Below are 15,572 nucleotides of genomic sequence, written 5' to 3'. Positions count from 1 at the left end.
ACACAACAACACCCAGTCATCTAGAGGCAGGTGAAAATCCCTGATCCAACCGGGAATCGAAGCCAGGACCCCATGCTCAGGAAGCGAGAACACTACCATGAGACCACGAGCTGAAGACTCATTAGTGAATAATAATATTTTTATATCAGGATGGCCTGTAATTTTCTTTTCTGCAGAACTAGTTCCATACTGTGAAAGTTTTTCACTTTTAATTCATCATAAATGTTCATAGATACGTACTGAGGAGTCTGGGAGTATTGCTGTCATCTATGTGATGTAACATGAAATTACCTTTATTTCTAGTATTGTACATATGTTGGAAATGATTTCCTTTAAATAATTCAGGATTATTGTATATAAAGATAAACTGTCCATATAAATACACAGAATAGTTAAAATATTTAGGCTGCTAAACATTTGTCAGTACCTGAAACCCTAGCTCTAATATTCTACATATTTCAAATAATAGTTCTTGTAGTAATAATATCCTACTTACACTACTTGCATACCCTAAAATAATTGCTCTGTATCTCACAACAGAGTCAAATTAGCTGTGAAACAGAATTTTTCTTGCGTCCATGTCTTTTATGTAGGACAGTATTGTCATTGCAAATGGAAGACTGTTTAATTTGTTTGCCAATAAATTATGGGAGAATACCATCATAAATTATTTTCTAGAAATTCCTCCAGAATTTTTACAGAGTCTGCTTTCTTAAGTTCTTGATTTTTATGGATAATTTGGAAGTTATTTGACTTCAACTGTTTAGTTGTAAACTATGTTAGATGGGTCTTTATCATGTTTCATCCTAATCTATTTAGATCAGAATAATGTTATGAGTTGTTTCAGGTGTCAGTGACTATATGGGGAATGACTATGGTCTCACTTTCAATGAGTACAGATGCCTTGTCTGCAAACAAAACTGAGTGCGATGTCATATTTAGTGGTAAAACATTAATGTAAAATAAAAGCAGAATTTGGCATGAAACAAAGACTTTTGGGGTTCCCTGCGAAATTATTTTGTAGTCTGATGAGCAATTTGCTGTCCCTGATGTTACAACTACACTTTGCTTTCCCTCTGTTACGTTGGATTTGAACAATTTCAAAGCACTACCATTGAATAACAGCTTTTCTATTGTGTACTTAAGAGCATCTTGGAAACATCCTTCTTCAAATAACTGATTAATCATTACAGATTTGGGGGGGGGGGGGGCGCAGATATTTGTTAAAACTGTTTTAATTACTTTAAAGGGTGTTTCATCCCCTCCAGTCAAGTTTTTAAAGGATAATACTATTTTTTCTACGTATTTAGCTGCAGTTCTGTCAGATCTATTTATTTTATTTATTTGAGATACATATTCCATAGATCCAGTATGGCATGATTATGCATGGATGTGGAAGGAGTCAAAGCAGATACAATGATTCAAAACTGGTACAATACAATAATATAATAGAGATAATAAACAATACAGTACAAAAATACAATAGTGATAAAAAACAATACAGATACAATGACAAAGGAAATAATCTGAATTATTACTCAAATTATTTATCTCTGCTGCAGAATTCATCTAAAGAGTAGAAACATTTTTCCAGTAGGAATTCCTTTAGCTTTTTTTAAATAGCGTTTTATTTTCTTTTAGACACTTTATATTACTCAGGAGTGCGTTAAAGTTTTTTGTACTTGTGTACTTTACCCCGGTTTGTACCAGAGACAGAATTTTCAGTTCACAGTGCATATCACCTTTCCATCTTGTGTTATAATGATGGTATGCCTCATTTGTTTCATATTCAGAGAAGTGTGAAAGCCATGAGTGAGAGGAGATATTGTGAGGTAGTGGTTAATATACCTAACTGTTTAAAAAGATTGCAACATGAGGTTCTTGAAGAAACACCACATATAATTCAGACTACTTTTTTCTGGCTTACAAAATTTTTTTTTAAAGCAGTGAGTTGCCCCAAAAGATTATTCCATAGCACATCACTGAATGAAATTAGCTAAAATATGCAGACTTTGATACGTTGATGTCTCCAGGTTTATTTGGATGGCAAATGTTGATGAGCTAAGCTTTTTTAGTGTTTGCTGTGTGTGGAATTCCCAGTTGAGCCAGTTATCTATGTGAATGCCAAGGAACTTTGTGCACTGAACGCTCTGTAGCTGTTGGCTCTCATGTCCAATGTTAATCTCTTCTGGGCTTATGTAACTGGATTGGAACTGCATGTAATTTGTTTTACTGAGGTTTACTGCTAGAGAATTTGCTGTGAACCAGTTCAGAGCATTTGCAAGTGCTTGGTTGGCATTTAACTGTACATCAATGGAGGTTTTGCTGGCTGTCACTATACTGGTGTCTTATGCAAACATTGTGATATTGCTAGCACTGTTTGAGGACAGGGGTAGATCATTAATATAGGAGAGAATTTTCCTGTCATTCTGTTTGAAACTGAAGGGATGAACATTATCTAAGTGACCACTTACATCAACATCTGACCTGTGACACATTTTGAAAAAATGCTCTGAAAATTTTTAAGGGTTTACAATTGATTTATCACTTCACTTAATTTTTGAAGCTTTGAGAACTGCCAGCTATGACACCAAATTTAGGTTTTAAGAATGGCCATATTGCCTTTGATTTAATTGTGTGGTTCAGAATGAATTCTTAAGTGTGTCATTTCTTTTGTTACCTTCACCGCACTGTTTCTTTCCCCCGTTCCTGTCAATTGTTCCTTTATGCTCTCCCTGAAACTCTGTACAACCTCTGCTTTAGTCAGTTTATCCAGGTCCCATTTAAGGAGATGGGACCTGGATAAACTGACTAAACCAGAGGTTGTACAGAGTTTCAGGGAGAGCATAAAGGAACAATTGACAGGAACAGGGGAAAGAAATACAGTAGAAGACGAATGGGTAGCTCTGAGGGATGAAGTAGTGAAGGCAGCAGAGGATCAAGTAGGTAAAAAGACGAGGGCTGGTAGAAATCCTTGGGTAACAGAAGAAATATTGAATTTAATTGATGAAAGGAGAAAATATAAAAATGCAGTAAATGAAGCAGGCATAAAGGAATACAATCGTCTCAAAAATGAGATCGACAGGAAGTGCAAAATGGCTAAGCAGGCATGGCTAGAGGACAATTGTAAGGATGAGGAGGCTTATCTCACTAGGGGTAAGATTGATACCTCCTACAGGAAAATTAAAGAGACCTTTGGAGAAAAGAGAGCCACTTGTATGAATATCAAGAGCTCGGATGGAAACCCAGTTCTAAGCAAAGAGGGGAAAGCAGAAAGGTGGAAGGAGTATATAGAGGGTCTATAAAAGGGCGATGTACTTGCGGACAATATTATGGAAATGGAAGAGGATGTAGATGAAGATGAAATGGGAGATACGATACTGCGTGAAGAGTTTGACAGAGGACTGAAAGACCTGAGTCGAAACAAGGCCAAGGGAGTAGACAACATTCCATTAGAACTACTGACGGCCTTGGGAGAGCCAGTCCTGACAAAACTCTTCCATCTGGTGAGCAAGATGTGCGAGACAGGCGAAATACCCTCAGACTTCAAGAAGAATATAATAATTCCAATCCCAAAGAAAGCAGGTGTTGACAGATGTAAAAATTACCTAACTATCAATTTAATAAGTCACAGCTGCAAAATACTAACATGAATTATTTACAGGCGACTGGAAAAACTGATAGAAGCTGACCTCGGGGGAAGATCAGTTTGGATTCTGTAGAAATGTTGGAACACGTGAGGCAATACTGACCTTAAGACTTATCTTAGAAGAAAGATTAAGGAAAGGCAAACCTATGTTTCTAGCATTTGTAGACTTAGAGAAAGCTTTTGACAATGTTGACTGGAATACTCTCTTTCAAATTCTAAAGGTGGCAGGGGTAAAATACAGGGAGCGAAAGGCTATTTACAATTTGTACAGAAACCAGATGGCAGTTATAAGAGTCGAGGGACATGAAAGGGAAGCAGTGGTTGGGAAGGGAGTGAGACAGGGTTGTAGCATCTCCTCGATGTTATTCAATCTGTATATTGAGCAAGCAGTAAAGGAAACAAAAGAAAAATTTGGAGTAGGTATTAAAATCCAGGGAGAAGAAAAAAAAAACCTTGATGTTCACCGATGACATTGTAATTCTGTCAGAGACAGCAAAGGACTTGGAAGAACAGTTGAATGGAATGGACAGTGTTTTGAAAGGAGGATATAAGATGAACATCAACAAAAGCAAAACAAGGATAATGGAATGTAGTCAAATTAAGTCGGGTGATGTTGAGGGAATTAGATTAGGAAATGAGACACTTAAAGTAGTAAAGGAGTTTTGCTATTTGGGGAGCAAAATAACTGATGATGGTTAAGTAGAGAGGATATAAAATGTAGACTGGCAATGGCAAGGAAAGCGTTTCTGAAGAAGAGAAATTTGTTAACATCGAGTATAGATTTAAGTGTCAGGAAGTCGTTTCTGAAAGTATTTGTATGGAGTGTAGCCATGTATAGAAGTGAAACATGGACAATAAATAGTTTGGACAAGAAGAGAATAGAAGCTTTCGAAATGTGGTGCTACAGAAGAATGTTGAAGATTAGGTGGGTAGATCACGTAACTAATGAGGAGGTATTGAATAGGATTGGGGAGAAGAGAAGTTTGTGGCACAACTTGACTAGAAGAAGGGATCGGCTGGTAGGACATGTCCTGAGGCATCAAGGGATCACAAATTTAGCATTGGAGGGCAGTGTGGAGGGTAAAAATCATAGAGGGAGACCAAGAGATGAATACACTAAGCAGATTCAGAAGGATGTAGGTTGCAGTAGGTACTGGGAGATGGAGGAGCTTGCACAGGATAGATTAGCATGGAGAGCTGCATCAAACCAGTCTCAGGTCTGAAGACCTCAACAACAACAACACCGCACTTCTAAATAGTTTTATGCCATTATACGAAGTCTGTAAATCTACATTTGTATTACCTTCCTGTTCACTGATTGTCTTTTTCTAGCACCTGATACTTTTATACCAGCAGTTATCGATTACACTTTGCTTGGCATTTTTACATAGCACACTGTAGCAGGCAATATTTTGTTGAAACATACAAAAAACTATCAAAAAACTGCCATAACTTTTATAACTTGTAACACAACGATCCACTTGCTAGTTTACTTCTTCAGGTCAACAGTAAAACAAGTTTATACTTTCTTTACTGAAGTATTTTGGTGACACACAACAGCACACTTGTGCCCGCCATCCATCTGCTTCAGCAGACAGCAGATGACAACATGAGGACAGGCTGTGAGCAAAGTGGGCTAAATAGTGGAATCTCTGTCTGCAATGCACTGCTTTGCTGCAGCATGACTGACAAGCTCGTCCGAGCGAGACAGTGTCTCACAGCAATGTATCGTGCTGTCTGAACTTGAAAGAGGGACTTGTCATGAGGTGCACTAATGGTATTCTGGACATGTGCAAGTGCAGAGAAGATGACTGTACCACACTTTTAAGATGAACAATGATTGGTGGCATCCAGAAACGTTGCTGAGCACTAATGGCAGAGTGTTAAGATGTTTTTCATATCAATGAATTTGCTATTGATGTGTTCATGTCATCCCAGGCAGTTTCACACAATTGGTAGGTTACTTCTGCATCATGGAATTCTTAGTAATGACTGTACCCTAGCAGACAGCATGCTGCAAGTTGCCTGATTGCAGTAGACCATCACTTGTGTGTCTGCAAGCTTTTCATATTGTATTCACTTAAATATAGAATCACTGTAGATAACCTTTGAAATTTACAATTCACTACTTTCCTCTCGCTGAAACTTGCAGTTCAGTGAGGTTAATGTGTTCTACAGGAATTGTTTCCCCTGTATCCATTCTTATTGATAAGTAATTTTACTGTGCTAATGTTCCCCTGGTTAATTTTTATGTAATTGTGTTCTATACCAACATAGGAACTGAAAAATCAAAAGCACTTTCTGTGTCCTGTTCGATTTATTCCCACTGACACCTGTATGTACTTATGTACCACAGACAGCTTATAAATGCTAGGTTAGTGAGAAATGCATTTCCCACACTGGTGACCATCAACTGAATCCCCTCCATCATCTGGTTTCCACTCACCACACTGCACTACATGCCTACCCCTCAGTCTGCCATGCTAGCAAAGAGAGCAGTGCGCCATAGTGTGTCCAGACCCTAGCGAGTGAGACAGGTACTGATTGAGGGTAGCAAAGGAAAAGCTGAAATGTTTAACTCTGTTTTCAAATGTTCCTTTACAAAGGAAAACTCATAAGAATTGCCCCAGTTTAATCCATGTACCACTGAAAAGATGAATGAAATAAGTAATAGTGTCAGTGGTTTTGAGAAACAGCTGAAATTGTTAAAGCTGAACAAAGCTCCAGGCTCTGATGGAATCCCTGTTGATTCGATACTGAATTTGCAGCTGAGTTAGCCCCTCTTCTAGCTATAATCTACTGTAGATCCATTGAACAAAAAACTGTGCCCAATTCTTGGAAAAAGGCACAGGTCACACCATCTACAAGATGGGTAGCAGAAGTGATCCACAAAACTACCACCCAATATTCTTCACATCAATTTGTAGAATCGTAGAACATATTTTGAGCTCAAACATAACAAAGTATCTTGAACAGAATGACCTCCTCCATGCCAACCAGCATGTGAAACTGATCATGTGAAACCCAACTCATTCTTTTCTCACTTGAAATACTGAAAGGTTTTTATCAAGGCAAACAGGTATACGCAGAGTTTCTTGATTTCCAACAAACATTTGACTCAGTACCAAATCCACACTTATTGCCAAAGTATGATCATATGGGGGATCAAGTGAAATTTGTGACTGGATTGAGGACTTTTTGATATGGAGGACACAGCATGTTATCACGGATGGAGCGTCATCGTCAGAAGTAACTTCAGGTGTGCCCCTGGGAAGTGTGTTGGGACCCTTGCTGTTCATGTTGTATATTAATGACTTTTCAGACAATATTAACAGTAAAATCAGGCTTTTTCCAGATGATGCCGTTATCTATAATGAAGTACTATCTGAGAGAAGCTGCATAAATATTCAGTCAGATATGATAGGATTTCAATGTGGTTAGGAGATTGTCAACTTGCTCTAAATCTCAGAAATGTAAAGTTTTTCATTTCACAAAATGAAAAAATGTAGTATCTTATGACTATAATATCAGCGAGTCTTTGTTGTAATTGGCAAACTCATACAAATACCTGGGTGTAACACATTGTAGGGGTATAAAATTGAATGATTACATAGGTCCAGTTGTGGGTAAAGCAGATGGTAGAATTCAGTTTATTGGTAGAATACTGGGGAAGTGCTTATCAGTCTACAAAAGAGCCTGCTTACGAATCATTTGTGTGACCATTTCTAGAATATTGGTGAATTGTGTGGCACCCATACCAAATAGGACTAACAAGGGATATTGAACCTATACGGAGAAGTACAGCATGAATGGTTGCAAGTTTGGGTAAGCCATGGGAGAGCATCACAGACATGCTGAAGGAACTGGTCTGGCAGACTCTTGAAGACATATGTAAACTATCCTGAGAAGGTCTATTAACAAAGTTTCAAGGGTTGAGTTTAAATCATTACTCTAGAGACACACTACAACCCCCTACATATCACTCACATACAGATCATAAGGATAAGATCAGAATAGTTGCTGCATGCACAGAAGCATTCAAACAATCATTCTTTCCACGCTCCATTTGTGAATGGAACAGGAAGAAAGCCTAATAACTGGTACAATAGAAGATACCCTCTGCCATGATCCTCATGGTGGTTTGCAAAGCAGAGACATAGATGTAGATGTACAGACTGATCCTGCTACACCACTCCCAGAGGGTCCAGCCCCACTGATGGCCAAACCTCAACCACCCACCCACGCTCACCAACCACGGGGACAGATGGATGGATTCCAAGCATTCATAAGTCACTTCACACAGCTCACAGTTGTTGCCACTGTACAGGTACATGCACTGTCTCCCACTGCCCCCCCCCCCCCCCCCCCCCCCCCCCCACTGCCCGCAGCACTGAGAACATTCTGCTGTTCAACACACATGATCCACACCCTTGATTCACTTCTGTAGAGGTGATATTCACAGGCTCTTCCATCACATATGATACAATGCAGTTTACAATTACTGTTGCACAACTGGAACTGTCGATCACCATGGAGGCACCTGAAGTCATTGCAAACCTGCTGTAATCCAGCAGATTCAGTGTCCTATATGCCCAGCTCACAGAGTGATTCTCACCATATCAGAATTGCAGTGCTCACATGTCCTATTCTCATTGGAGGAGAGTGCTGACATGTGGCCCTGCGGCTCCTCCAGCACCTGTGCAACTTGATGCACCCATTTGACCAACCATAAGCACGTTATTATCTATGCAGAAGTTTCATAGTGCTGATGCAGTAACTGCCACCTCTGACAGGTTTCTCAAAGCCCTCAACTCGCACATTGTGTCAGCCCACATGCAGCATTATGTAGCCAATGTGCATGTCTGCACACTCACGCAGACTGCACCAACCTGTGCTCCCCCAGCCCCCCAAACCATCCCAGACAAGGCACAGCTCCATGATGATTAGGAAGATGGGCAAGCTCACTACTGCTCTGGAGCACATGCTTTCACTGCACACCACACATCACCTGCATCTGCCTAGCAGTGCTTCTGACTGCCAGAGCGAATGCCTGCACAGGTGCGCAGCCCCCTGACTAGTTGATGATGGCTGTGGCGTGTACGTAGGGCCAGTGAGAATCACCGGTACCATGAGCATTTCAGCAGAGATGCTGGTAACTGCCATGCACCATGTGCATGGGTCCCAAACACTGACAGAAACTGGCAGCAAGTGCACTCAGTTGCTCTGTGATTTTGCAGCACCTGTTTGTATGTGATTGTAGAAACCTCTGCCTCCTCTATCACCCTAACTCCTTGATAAAAGTTTCGACTTTTCCATCCATCTCTGCCCATTATTACCCCTGCTGGCTGCCACTCCCCTTTCACCCTACTCCTCACTGAAGCTAATGACTCAGCCATCACAACCTACTGCACCTACACCTGATCGATCTACCTATGCTTCAATAGAGATATCCTGTGGACCTCTACCATGGCCGACATTTGGACCCCATCTTTGGTGCTGATTTTATTTTCATTATGGTCATTATGGGAAGCAGTGGTTGGGAAGGGAGTAAGACAGGGTTGTAGCCTCTCCCCGATGTTGTTCAATCTGTATATTGAGCAAGCAGTAAAGGAAACAAAAGAAAAATTCGGAGTAGGTATTAAAATTCATGGAGAAGAAATAAAAACTTTGAGGTTCGCTGATGACATTGTAATTCTGTCAGAGACAGCAAAGGACTTGGAAGAGCAGTTGAATGGAATGGACAGTGTCTTGAAAGGAGGATATAAGATGAACATCAACAAAAGCAAAACAAGGATAATGGAATGTAGTCTAATTAAGTCGGGTGATGCTGAGGGAATTAGATTAGGAAATGAGGCACTTAAAGTAGTAAAGGAGTTTTGCTATTTGGGGAGCAAAATAACTGATGATGGTCGAAGTAGAGAGGATATAAAATGTAGACTGGCAATGGCAAGGAAAGCGTTTCTGAAGAAGAGAAATTTGTTAACATCCAGTATTGATTTAAGTGTCAGGAAGTCATTTCTGAAAGTATTCGTATGGAGTGTAGCCATGTATGGAAGTGAAACATGGACGATAAATAGTTTGGACAAGAAGAGAATAGAAGCTTTCGAAATGTGGTGCTACAGAAGAATGCTAAAGATTAGATGGGTAGATCACATAACTAATGAGGAAGTATTGAATAGGATTGGGGAGAAGAGAAGTTTGTGGCACAACTTGACAAGAAGAAGGGACCGGTTGGCAGGACATGTTCTGAGGCATCAAGGGATCACCAATTTAGTATTGGAGGGCAGCGTGGAGGGTAAAAATCGTAGAGGGAGATCAAGAGATGAATACACTAAGCAGATTCAGAAGGATGTAGGTTGCAGTAGGTACTGGGAGATGAAAAAGCTTGCACAGGATAGAGTAGCATGGAGAGCTGCATCAAACCAGTCTCAGGACTGAAGACCACAACAACAACAACATGGTCTCATTCTCAATCTGGCAAACCACTGTCTTCTTGACACCATGGCCAACTGCTCTGCCCCCCCCCCCCCCACCTCTTGTTAAATTGAACAGGTCCTCTACTTTGGCTGTTTCACTGACCTCCTTGCCACATTCCCCCTACTGACCCACCTGTCTAGTGCTCCCCATGAGGTTCACAATGACACCTGGCACTATGTTGCCTCGACACCTGAGCCAACAATTTTCTGGCATCCCTGTCACCTCCCAACAGACAAACGAAGTGCTGTGCATGCCGAGATCAACCCAGGTGTGCTCTGATCCTCAGAGAGCAAAGGAAAGATGGTATATTTACACAGGGACTTCTGAATGCTTTACTCCAGGACAGTGCCCAATTGTTACCCTGTTCCACTTTTCCGCGGTTATAGTGACAACCTGTGTGGTGCAATCATTTTCAGCAAAGTGGACTGCGCACAAGCTTCCACACAGATACCAGTCACCCCTGAGGGCATAGACCTCTTGGGCTCTTTTGGAATGGTTTCATGCCATTCAGCCTAGAAAATGCTGTCCGGATGTGGCAATGTTTTTCCTTTCACCTAATTGGCTGATATCCTGATTTATTCACATGATATAGTGAAGCACAGATGACTTCTTCACGAGGTATTCTCTAGCCTTGAGGAGGCTGGTGTCATTATCAACCGGGAGAAGTGTGTTTTCAGTGTACCGGACATCGACTTCCTGGTACACAGGATATTGTCTGCTGGGTCTCACGCCACTGACCAGCAGTTCTGGGATGTGCCCAAGTTCCCACGTCCCACCACATACAACAAACTCTGCAGGATGCTCAGGGTGACAAATTTTTTCAGGCACTCCCTAAAGGATACCGCAGCAATGTGAAAGCTCATGGATGGACTCTTATGGAACCTACACAAAAGGCAACAGGCCCATACCCTGGATGACACAAATGCCAAGCAATGTCGAATGGAAAACACATAACTTCTTGCAAGCACACCCCTACCCAACTGCTCTGATTGTAATTGTTGCCCATGCAGGCCACAGGTACAGGAAAAATGCAGTTAATGGACTTGGCAGCCCCTGGCATTTTTCTCAACAAATCTCATGGAGCTCCAGCAATGTTTGGCCGTGTGGCCTCACAAGCTCCTCACTATGTATGAGGTGGTTAGGTATTTCTGCTCCTTGGTGGATGGACACCATTTCCCATTTTTTACTAACCACTGCTGCTTGAGAACAGGTTTCTGTTGCAGAAAGGGCACACAGATCTAAACCCATCAATTCTGACAACAGGAGGGTATTGCACATTTCAGCAGTGACATCCAGCAAATGGCTGTAATAGACAACAATTTCTGATTGCGTTAGCTGATTGTGCACACTTGCCACTCCACTTGACTATACAGCCCTATCCGCTGCCCAGGTTGCTGACTCTAAGCTCCTACAGCTTCAAAACGATGTACATATGGGGCTCAACCTCCGACTGTGTGTGATATCAGGTACCTACACAGTGTTTGCACCAGTACTGAACAACCCCCCACCCCAACGCATCTGCCCATACCATCCTCCAGACCTCTTCCACAAGGTGGCCTTTGAGCACCTGCATGGCTTGGCCCACCCTGGAGTCCATGCATCTGCCATGCTCATTTAGGACCATTTCGTTTGGTCCAGTATCCTGGATGACTGCACCCAATGAGCCAGCACATTTGTGTCGTGTGCCAGCACTCTGAAACAGGTAGGTACGTGCAGGCCCCATGCCTCCACCCCACCCCCACCCCATCGCTTCTGCTACTTACATATGGATATTGTAGGCCCAGCCACTGGTGTTGTCCTACTATCATCAGTAGGTTCACCCAGTGGCCTGGAGCAGTACCTCTACCCAACATAACCAAGGCCAAGCAGAAAAGACCTTTACAAACATGTGGGTTTCGTGTTTCAGGTACCCCCACCACATTGCCATTAACTGCAGGTGGAAGTTCATGTCTTGTTTATTTCAGATCCTTGTACCAACTTGAAGCATGGTCGTGCACTTCACAACAACTTACCACATTGGTGTTTGTGGTGTGGTGGAGAGAGTACACATCCTGCCGCACGGGCCATGATGCTTCTCATACAAGCCCCTGCCTTCATTGCCACAGCCAGTGCTATCCCCCTACTGTCACTGTGTTTCAGGTACCCCCACCACATTGCCATTAACTGCAGGTGGAAGTTCATGTCTTGCTTATTTCAGACCCTTGTACCAACTTGCAGCATGCTCGTGCACTTCACAACAACTTACCACATTGGTGTTTGTGGCGTGGTGGAGAGAGTGCACATCCTGCCGCACGGGCCATGATGCTTCTCATACAAGCCCCTGCCTTCATTGCCACAGCCAGTGCTATCCCCCTACTGTCACCACACTGCCACCTGGCACAGGCGACACAGCCAGCACCCCCGCTGCCACTGCCATCACTGGTGACCCTCCCCCCACTGAGTACTTCTTGCATGGGGGGATTGTGTAGTGATGCATGATGATGATGTTTGGTTTGTGGGGCGCTAAACTGCGCGGTTATCAGTGCCCGTACAAATTGCCAACCTTTGCTCAGTCCAATCTGGCCACTTTCATGAATGATGAAGAAATGATGAGGACACCACAAACACCCAGTCATCTCAAGGCACGTGAAAATCCCTGGCCCCGCTGGGAATTGAACCCGGAACCCCATGCTCGGTAAGCGAGAATGCGACCGTGAGACCACAAGCTGCGGACGTTGTGATGCACTTCAGCTTACATGTGCCTGCCGCCCGTCTGCTTCTGCAGATGATTACAGCAGACAACATGCAGATTGACCACTAGCAAAGTGGGCTAAGTAGTGGGGGCCTCTCTCTGCCATGCATTGCCTTGTGGCAGCTCTGGGATTTTTCCAGAGAGAAGCTCGAGACGGAAAGAGCTCCCTGATCCGCACTTCCCAGACTGATGCTGAACAACTGACATGCTTGTCTGAGCGATATAGTATTCTGGACATGTACAGGAGCAGAGAAGACAATGACAGTGAGTACGTGCTGCACACTTCAGCTGAACAATGAATACTGGCATCCACAAACCTTGCTGAGCACTAGTGGCAGTGTGTTAAAATTTTATTCACACAAACGAATTGATACTGATGTTTTCACACTGCCCCCCAGCAGTTTCACGGTCTCAGTAGGCTACTTCTGCATCACAGAATTCTTAGTAACAATTGTGTTCTAGTGGATAGTGTGCTGCACAATGTCTGATTGCTGTAGATTACAACATCTGTGCCCACAAGGTTTTTTCTCATATTTGCTTACATGTAGAATCACTGCATATAATTTTTGACATTTACAGTTTTTTATTTTCCTTTCACTGTAACATTTAGTTCAGTGAGGCTATTGTGTTTTATGGGAATTATTTACCCTGTGTCCAGTCTTATTAATAAGTAATTTTACTGTGCTAATGTTCCCCAGGTTAATTTTTATGCAACTGTGTTCTGTTCCAAAAAATCAAAAGTACTTTCTGTGTCCTGGTTCTTTTTTCCCATTGATGCCCATATCATAGGTGGATTATACGTACAATCTTAGTCAGGAAAGCATTTCCCACAGTATCATTTGATGCACAGTTTCCTACCACCATATCCATTTATTTTTGGTAGCTACAAAAGCAACTCAAAATGATGAGACATCACTAAATCAATGCAGAATTTTTTTCCGTCATCAAATGTACAGTTTAGCTTGAAATTACATGTTTGTATCTGATGAGTAAATCATACTAATTCACTGGATCCTTTATTATGTTTATGTTGAAATCAGGAGTTATCATTATACTTTTCTTTTTCCCTTTGTTAGCTGCTGTAAGACACTCTTTTGTTTAAACAGATATACTTCAGTTACTTCCCTACCTGGGATTCTACATATTGCAATTATTTGAATATTTTGTCCTTCTAGTTCTATATGGCAACTTCCACATTTAGAAAATTAAAATCATCTCTCATCTTATACATTAAGGAATTATTAATACATATGAAGGAGCTTCCAGGAATTCTGTTACTTCTACAAAAGCTAGTGTCTACAACATAGTTTTCAGATTAATTAACAATTTCAGGGCAATCTTTTGTTAGGCAATGATGATTTAGGAAAAGGACTGTAATATTTCTCCCTTCTTACAGCAAAATTTGTAGCATGTTTATTTGTGCCACTCTGCCATTTGTATGCTTTGTCTGTAAGCCATTTACGTTGAAATGCACCAAAAATGTGCTTTTACTTTGACCTGTAGTTTTAAGGATAGTTTTTATTAAGATTTTTTAAAAGTTTTATTTCTTTAGGCAGATTGTTGCTTCCATCACTCACATTTAGCTTCCTTTATCAGTTGTAATTTACACACATTAATAAATATTTTTCTGAATCTGTTCAATTGCAGGCCATCCTGTATGTGGTTATAAAATTGTTGGGGTCTATAAATATTGTTTGCAGCCTATTAAACTGTTCTGACACAGTATTTTATTTTATCTGTCTACTTATTACTCACCAATCCTCTTTTGATAATGACCCTTACTACTACTCTTGATGTCACAAATTCAATGTTATGATCACATTTCTTGTTTCTCTGATGACATCTTCTTAACTGCAGCTTTGAAGTGAATTTGTTCCTACTTACATAAAACTGCTTTGTAGTTTAAAAAATAATTAATTCTTTTCATTTGGTATTTTTTGCTTCCAAAATATATTTCAGATACTTACGTAGTTGATGAGTGCTTATATCTGGGTGAACAATGATTTTTCAACTTGAAGCTACAGCATTTTTATGCATAGAATTCTCAGTTGTTAGAAGTTCATTTCCAACACTTTGTTTTGGGCTGTGTGTACTACTTTTGTACTTTACGTTGGTCCATTTATATCTGTCTGTTGGTTTTGCACATCGCTTGTTAATTGCTAAGTTGAGATCAATGATTGCAAAGATGCAATCATCTACAATCAGTGATTGTATGCCTCTAAAAATAACAAACAACTAAGTATCTTTACAGCTATGTGATAGTGTCTCATTCTCATGGAAAATTCATACCTGTTAAATATTAGAGATAGAAGAGTCTCCTACAATGCCAGATTGCATCCAGCATTAGTGAGCAGTATTATTATGAAACAGATGATGCAGCACAGTGTATAGTCTCTTCACAAATCAGTTGATTTATAACAGCCATTGGCATATTCAACTTACGTAGGAACAAGGTAAAAATAAATATATTCAATCCTTCACAGCAGGTAGTAGGAATTAGCAGAAACATTTTCTGCTTTTCTAACAGCTTCTAATTTAATCCTGATGCTCACTGTATGACCAAAGGAAAGTTGCTAATTGATTAAGTGTTAATTTGATTACAGAATGACTAAGTACTAAAGATGTTTGAGGCATATACTTATTGCTATAATACAATAATGGAGTGATTGCCAATAGTTGTCATCAACAACAGTTTTAGAGAAATGAGTCTTACTG

General features: G+C 41.0%; 1 protein-coding gene across 1 annotated transcript in view; it reads right to left on the bottom strand.

Moving 5' to 3' along the window:
* The window catches only part of LOC126455618 (DC-STAMP domain-containing protein 2), a 315,015-nt gene that overhangs the window by 117,720 nt on the left and 181,723 nt on the right, over window positions 1-15,572 (bottom strand). The gene's annotated exons all lie outside the window — the stretch shown is intronic.

The sequence above is a fragment of the Schistocerca serialis genome, chromosome 1 (genome assembly GCF_023864345.2).
Source record: "Schistocerca serialis cubense isolate TAMUIC-IGC-003099 chromosome 1, iqSchSeri2.2, whole genome shotgun sequence".
NCBI lineage: Eukaryota > Metazoa > Arthropoda > Insecta > Orthoptera > Acrididae > Schistocerca > Schistocerca serialis.
The sequence above is the reverse complement of the archived record's forward strand: the minus strand, read 5'-3'. Positions and strand labels throughout refer to the sequence as shown.